Consider the following 8,552-nt stretch of genomic DNA (forward strand, 5'->3'; position numbering starts at 1 on the left):
ACTATTCAGGAAGGTTCTGTGAGCTCCCTTTGCCTCTGTTCTTCTTGTGCTGAGAGTAATACACAAGGGGCTGGAAGATTTCGTAATGATATCTAGAGTTGGTTTTCTGCAACCTTAGACACACAAGGGGACATATAACATAATAACATAGAGTTCTTGATGCCTGAGATTCCCATGAAAGGCACCGCGTGAGGCAAGGACAGGAACCCCAAGACCCATGGTCCTGCACTCCCATTCCAACATCCAGATTCTATTTGTATGTGAGATGTTCCATGTCTGGACTTTAGGTAACCTGATATCAATGCTAAAATGGAGTTTCACATGAGGAACAGTCGCGGGTGACAAAAAATACAACATGGCAAGAAACATTGCAATATATCATTGTGCTCTATACAAAGGGCGATGCATTTGTTCGCACACAAGCACCAATCTCTATTGAAACATCTAAAAAGCCCTGTATGTTTCTGTATTGTGATGGTTTGTTTCCTCAGTAGCAGCATGAAATATTTCAGGGTACTGTTTCACTGGTTATTTCTATTGCTCAGCGGCCCCTGTTGCATGGACAACCTTGTGAGCTCAGGAGTGGAGGTGTTTCTTTCATCCATCATTCACATCATCATGGTATATATGAGGGCTATATATGCTTGCTGACCATGACACCCAGAGCAGCGGCTCTAGTGTTTGGTGTGACTATGATACCTAGGTCAGCCCCTGCATCTAGCAGTTCTGCCATTTGCACCTGTAACCAAATATGCACTATCTTGGTCAGTATCTCAACTACCAAGGGCGTCCATGAACACACAATGCTATATGGCCAAAGCCGGTGTCTATCCGAAAGCTCTGGATGAGAGAGCACAACCATCACGGTCATTGTGGCCAAATATAAGAATGCTGAACAATCCAAACACCAAAACACAGCAAAACCCTGCATCAGCATTTATATTCACCATGCGTTAAGAGCCACTACTGCCATGACTCTCCGTCACCGCTGGAAAGCTGCCACTGCCAGACTTGCCGCTAGTACCTATCACGTATGGAGATCTACCACTGCCACCACCATGACTCCTATTCGCTTCTAGAGAGTATGTTCTGTGCACATATCACAACCTTAGAGTATTTCTAGTGATGCTATAAACATAAAAAAGAATGAAACGTGGCTTGGTCTGGTTATACAATTTGCCAGGCTTGGTCTTGTTATGCAATTTCAAATTGCCAACTTTATCACAATTTCCAAGGCAATCATTTGGTTCATGCCACAGTTTTGCTGTTCTAAAGTTCTCAATCTAGACTTCACCAAACATACACTCGTTGTTAATTCAAACCTTGTCTAAGGTGTAGCTAACAAAGTTCTACCGCGGGGCAAGCTGTGTCATTGTGTCCTTCCAAGAGAAGCAGTGAAGTCACATTTGATTCACGCTTCATAAACAGATTATTCCACAGCTGTAGCATCACAACTTGGTGCTACACTACTGCAATAGTGCATCTGTGGCCCTGAACATCTGGCTGCAGGAAGTTATCTGACAAGGTCTTGATGGGATTATTTCCAGAGCTCGACCTTCACTGTGAACTCATCGAAACTCTATGGGTCCTCATTCTATTGCTTCGGAGAGCCGAAGATGTTTGATTCCTGCATCCTTCTATTCCCAAACATGCTGGATCATCCATACAACGCCCATAATTTGGTATTGATATTGCTGTGGCCTTTCTTTTACCTCGTGATGATGCTATATAGTATCTGGTGTGCTCAGGTCTGGCCACTAGCACTACCCCAAGGCTATAATAGGATTCCAGATAATGTAACAGGAAGAGGACTGCAAAAATCCGGCAAGAACGGAGTGTTTGATGGGTGCACATCAGCGGCATTTTGCCCCATATATATTAACCAAATATGAGCCTGTTATGTAGTATGTAAAATTTATGCCATCCACGTGCTTAATTCAACTGTCATATCCATGTATTAAAGTAAGATCTTTTGTTGAAACTGATGAGATCTTTTGTTGAAACTGGCAAGGCGCAACAGAGGCTGGCTTGGGAGCAGCATGCTCTGTACGCCAACAGCTTCGCCAGGGAGGAGCAGGTTGGCTCATGCACCTCATGTAAATTGAACAGAACAAGTTCCAACCTAGATTATTGTTCTTGCGTGTTAAAGCAACCACTACTACAAATTCAAACATCACTTGTCGGCCCATCACTGTCGGATTGTATTGGGCCGGCAGTGATAAATCTTCACCTGCCGGTTCAAACTCTGATAGACATTCAAATGATTAGGGGTAGGGGTCAAACCGACAGTGAAGCTCATTATCACTGCCGGTTCGTAGCTAGAATCGGCAGTGAATCTTCACTACCGGTTCGTGGCTGGAACCGGGCAGTGATAATGAGCTTCACTACCGGTTTCGTGGCTGGAACCGGCAGGTGATAATAAGGCTCTCGGCCTTATCTCTCGGTCCTCAGCACCAGGCTCTCCTCCCTACGTACGCTCGCTCCACATCCGCCTCGCCTACTCCACGCCCTCTCCCTCCCGGATCTCTCTCCTCGGCGCGGACAGCGGCGGCACGTCCTTCGCTCGCCCCACCGCCGCGTCTCCCCCTCCGGGCCCTCTCCCTCCCGGATCTCGCTCCTCGCGCTGCTGGCGTTGCGCGTGGGCCTCTTCGCGGCGGCGGCGGCCACCTCAAGCGGTGACGGCGGCGCCAGGATTTCTCATCTACGGCGGGCCCCTGATGCAGTTTCGGCAGCGGCGCGACTTCCTCATCCGCGGCGGACACTGATGCATCGTCGAAGCGGATCCCTCATCCGTGGCGTTGGCGCGACGGACCCGGCACGCGGGCTGCCGAGTCCTGATCCGCGACAGTAGCAGCAGTTCAGCCTACCGGCACACCTGAAGGCAACAACGACGCCGGCCAAGGTAAAATTATCCGTGCCACCGAGCTCAGTGGAGATTTAGCGTTTGTTTGCAAAAATTTGTGAACTAGGGTTTCGGGAATTTTGGGGATAAACTTTGATTTGACTGGGATCTGCATAATCCCCTCCTTGGATGTGCTAATCCGAAACCCTAGCCCCTTAATGCTCCCGCATTTTTGCCACAAACTGAAGCCAGAGAGGACGACAGACGAAAATTAGCACTGCTCTGAATCTGATTAACCACTTAACCTAGGCCCTAAACATGCTCAAGTTGAGCCTGATCCGAAGAACAATCAGGGCTTTTAAGTCAGTAACTTAGGATATGCGTACATTCCTTGTGGGCGTTTCAGATTATGCCATTGACATAGGTGCATTATGGGAATTTCGGCCAAAGAAGCTACTTAGTGGTTTAGTGTAGTTGTATGTGATCTGTGGTGCTATCGAAATAAATTTTCTTCTGTTATATTTCCAACTGTTAGAGATGTCATCACAGGTAGAGATACTATACAATGTATGTTCTTATCATTGTTGAATTCCATCTATGGCTGTTTTCTACCTATGAACTTTAATCTCAATCCTTGCTATTTCTACGGGGCTTCAGGCTTGAATCTTCAGTCCTGATCAATTCATCTCACGCTGTAACTTTTGAAGCAACCTAAAATTATTGGCTTTTCATGTCATTTGTGTTCTTTGTAGCTTTCTTGTGCATTGCAAAATATACATTTAGCATCACCCATGTTTTAAAGGCGGCTAGGCGTCCAGGCGAGTGCTTGGTACGCCTGGACGCCTAGGCGGCGCCTAGGCGACGCCTAGGCGACAAGGCGCCACTGTTTCCCAAGGCGAGCTGGGTACGCCTGGACGCCTAGGCGTCGCCTAGGCGACGCCTAGGCGACGCCTTTAAAACAGAGAGCATCACTATCCTGTGGTCCGATCAGTTTGGTTTGCCAGTGCTTATGAGTTTTTTTTTACTTTGTGATTTCAGGTGTATGCAAGGGTTCATGACGATACAGTATGCAAAACATCCTCCTGGAATGGATGTAGGTTCTGTTTGCTTCCTGTCCTAATCATGTGCAAATTTGGTTTGCCTATTGGCAGTGCTTATGAGTTTTTTCTCTCTGTTTTAAGACAACCAATTTGGTTTCTGATATACTGCATGTACTTCAGAAAAAATGATAATGAAAATGTCAGCAAAAGTATTTTACTTCTGTAATATATGTTCACAACCAAATATAATTTATTACCCCAATGTATCAGGACCAGTTAATATGTGTGATTAGTATTTTCTCCTGCTAACATTGAAGATGCTTCCTTAATAAAAGGGCAGCCCCAGTGCACGTAGCTCCCTGCTTGCGCAGGGTCAGGGGAAGGGTTCGACCACTTGGGTCTTTTGTACACAGCCACCTCCACCTCCCCGACCTCCCACCCCACCACCTCCCCTCGAAATGAAAATAAAACAATTATTAAAATGCAAATTGTGAAAAGTATATCACTACCGGTTCAAAGAAAACCGACAGTGATAATATAATCTACACAACCGGTTGGTTAAAACAACCGGCAGTGATGGCTCAAGTATCACTGCCGGTTTGTAACACAAACCGGCAGTGATTTCTCAAGTATCACTGCCGGTTTGTAACACGAACCGCAGTGATACACGAGCTATCACTACCGGTTTGGCATAACCGGCAGTGATGTGATTAGCTCATCACTGCCGAGTTGGTTATGGCGGTTCAAAATCCGCCAGTGAAGGGGGGTTTTGAACCGCCAGTGATGTCCTTCTCTGGTGTAGTGAACTCAATCAACCTGGATAACAGCGGCCTCGACAGTTTGCACATTTATCAGCAATGACCTGGCTCTTGGAACACGACGAGTCGACGACGGCTCGCCAGCGCCATACTATGAAGCTAGCCATCGGCCACTGCCATAGGCGGCAGAGGAGCCACCTTGTCATCACCCTCCTTGCTCTGTATCAGCCACATCTTACGATGATGGAGTCGAGGGCATCAAGCTAGAAGCTGCTCGCCCACGCTGGACCCGAGTCCCGAGCACCTGCCCTCCCCGTGCTCCACCTATGTCTGAAGGCCACACCCAAGCACCCAACCTGTTCCACGGACCACCGCCCCCATCCCCTCCTCGAGGTTGCTTGCCCCGGACTAGGTAGGAGACGAAGCAGTTGACAAAAAAGGGCGCCGCCGCCGCCGCTGGGCCGTGCGCGGAGAATGATGCAGTGACAGGGTCGGCATGGTTGTAGGAGAAGAGGGACGAGGAAGCGTTAGCGGGGCGGGGGACAGGGCAGCGGGAGCCGGCATGTTAGTTAGAGCATTGCCACCGGCATCGAAACGTCCGCCAACACTGGCTGAATCGTCGATGGCCGCTGCCGAAGTGATTGTTAATCCCTCACGTATGAAAGTACCGTTGTACCCTTTGAATTTTATTTGAACCTGATTGCTGGCCCACAAATTTTAGGTTCTGGTCCACAACTTATGTTCCTCCTAACCAGTTCCTCCTAATTCTTAACCATTAGATCTTGGCAAATAAAGGGCCCTCATTATTCCCAAGCACTGTAAAATTTCTCTATAATTAAATGTGCTCGAAAAGGCACATACACATCCAACAATAGACAAGGAAAAGACTTCGTCTCATCAATTGATAACACATTAAAAAAAACATGCCTCAAGAAATTTTCACACATGTTTATATATTGTGGCTTCACACTAAAGCTTCATAATTTATAGAAGCATGAGGTTATTAATTCTTATCCTATATCACTAATATAGAAAAGACAAGCACTACCAGACCATTTTAAACCGGCAATGATAGAGGTATCACCAATAACAGTTCGTAAGCAACAACCCTATCACTACCAGAATTTCAGATCAACTAGCAGTGATAGAGTAATTATCACTGTCGACTGGCAATAAACACCAAATGGTTATAGGTATCATCACCAGTGTATTACCAATCGATAGTGATCCCTGTATCCAAAACCCAAATATTCTATTTAATACAATTAAGTATATATGTTCCCCTTTATGTCGGTATCCTTATCCTCCCACTCTATCTCTCTCTATACCGGTATCTTCTCTCTCTTCATCCTCCTAGGATTCCGTCTCCTCCTTCCACCCATCCGTATCCCTTTCATGGTACAGCAGGAGGCTGCTGGCACAGCGTTGCCAGCAAGGACAAAGTATGTGCCCGGCGACCGCTCCTCCCTCTGATCTTGGTGTGGTGTTCTCACTCCGGCCTTCTCTCTCTCTCTCCTCAATCCTCTCTCTGTCCCCCTTCTTGGTGCTCTCTATCATTTGTCGAACACTCCCATCAGATCTAGCGCTGGAGCGGGCGAGTGTGGCAGCTGCCGGCGCAAGCAAGCATGTTTTTCTTTTATTTCGTGAAAATTGGTATCACTATCAGGTGAAAAACCAGCAGTGAAACCCTAATGTCAACACTACCGGTTGCTCATTGTCAGATTAAAATTCAGGAGTGAAAGCAAGTTTTGAAACAGCAACGATTAATGATTCTGGACAAGGTCATGCCACTGATCGATCTGGCCTTGGTCAAAAACAACATATTTTCTGTGGCCAGCAAAGAGACCATCATCTTTCACAAACTATAATTAGAAAATGCATGTTGTTATGTATTACCCAGCCCAATGGAGCAATACCTTTATTTCCACAGCGTTGAGTTACAGGCTGTCAGTAAAATGCAAGTACAAAATGGTTACCAGCCAGTTATACAATTTTTTCAGTAGTGACAGTATGGGTTCTTTTACACCAATCGGTTATGAAGGCATTATCATTATGTTTAGTAAGTAGCTGGTAACTATGTAACCATTAGTGTTTAGTGGCATCATTTTATGGCATTAATATTGTTACTGATTATGATATATGTTCTTGCTGAGAAGGTTGTGATGATGTACCATAAGGACCTCTTCTGTAGTATAAATTGCACCAAATTTATGGTCCATTTAGCATAATTATAGCACATTGAGCCATGCATGTATGATATGTACAGTTTTTTCTCGAAGAATTGGTTCGTCATCTCTGTCATCATCTGCATGATTTTTTGGGGACAAACCATCCATTCTTATAATTCAGAATTACATGTTATGCAGATAGGCAACATGGCTTCAGAACTTATTGGCAAGTTGGGTATTGCAGTCTAGACAAAGGAGATTTCTGGACAGTGCATGGATTATTAATTATAATGTTGTAATACTTCACTTCAGGGTGTCCACTCAGCTTATACCAACATTCAGCGCAAGACCATACATCATGGATGCAACCTGTGGCCATCTACTCCATTTCTTGAGATGAATGATCGATAACAGTCAGGTTCATGTATAGTCAGGGCAACTTAGAGAGATAGATAAAGAGATCTGCAATTGGAAATGAGGATCATGACACACCCACATGTATGCATCGATTGGGTTCCAGATCCCACCTATTCCCATGATGAGTCTGTCCATCTCACAGTTTGCATATCCGAACAGCACCCTCTATGCCAGAGTCAAGTCTGCTCCAATAGGTTTTGGGCGCGAATTTTTGGGGTGTTAATACAGAGTGACAGTGCGAGGTCATGGGTTTTGTAGGATCGAGTAATTTGGTCTCCCAAGCAACTACTCTACATCTGCTTGCAGCATTCCGATGCAGGAAACTACTGCATGTAATGTCGTCATCTACTTGTTCCTCCAGAAATAGTCGGTCGAACCCATGCAGATCATTGCAGATCATCACTGGCTGATGAGTGCCAAAATTGCTCGGGTCCTCGTGCTTCTCATGTTCCTAGCCATGCAAGCTTTCTCCGTGTTCTCTCACACATGACACGCAGGAGACACTAATTAATTATAGCTCAAAAATACACACACGATGGTGTAGTAGCCTTCACACTAGGCATACATGATGGAGTAATTCCTAGAAGATACTATTGAAGAGAGCATGCCCAGGAGTCAATGAGGTTTCCTCACAGTTGAAAGGCAACCTGGAAAGTTCAATATTTCCGTGACACTACAACAACCGAGAGGAATGGATTTCTGACTGTACATTCAGAACGGTCGGGGGACCTTTTCACTGACGGTTCCAAGAAAGTTATCCATCAGAAAACGCACATTTGCCGACAGTGAGACTAACTGGTCATCCCTGTGTCAACCGTAACAGAAGACATCCTAGTTCTTTCCGTGACAGTTCTGTCCCTCAGAAAAAGTAGCCTATGGTAGTGAATGCTCTGTTCTAGAAACTGCTCATGGGCAAATATTTATTTATTTAGCCAAAAAACCAATTTTTTTTTAAAAGAGCATGTCATGAACTAAATTTTTAAGAACTTAGCCCTTTTAGTTGCGGCAAATGATTGTTAAAATGGGCAAAAAAGCTAACATGGCTAGGCTCATGCCATTAGGCGCGACTAAAAGGGCTAGTTCCCTCAAAAATTAGTTTGGCATGTGCTATTATTAAAATATTATTTTTCTGCAGCTAACATTAAAAAAAAATTCCTAGTGAGACATGCCCACAGCTTGATCATATTCAATATCTACGGCTACCTCGTGGGCCTCTTTTGGTATTAATGTCCATAGCTTCTAATAATGTGCTTTGCTATATGGATAATCTGACGCAAAATGCTACAAAATTTCTCATCATAAATCTGTCTGGCTCATGTTGTCAGTA

General features: G+C 45.2%; 1 long non-coding RNA gene across 1 annotated transcript; it reads left to right on the forward strand.

Annotated features, from left to right (window-relative positions):
- The first annotated feature begins 2,437 nt into the window (after positions 1 to 2,437).
- On the forward strand, positions 2,438 to 7,221 carry LOC136473071 (uncharacterized). Its single transcript, XR_010762483.1, has 3 exons — positions 2,438 to 2,902; positions 3,881 to 3,935; positions 7,007 to 7,221. It is a non-coding gene; the product is annotated as an uncharacterized lncRNA (long non-coding RNA).
- Positions 7,222 to 8,552: the final 1,331 nt, after the last annotated feature.

The sequence above is a fragment of the Miscanthus floridulus genome, chromosome 8 (genome assembly GCF_019320115.1).
Source record: "Miscanthus floridulus cultivar M001 chromosome 8, ASM1932011v1, whole genome shotgun sequence".
Lineage (NCBI taxonomy): Eukaryota > Viridiplantae > Streptophyta > Magnoliopsida > Poales > Poaceae > Miscanthus > Miscanthus floridulus.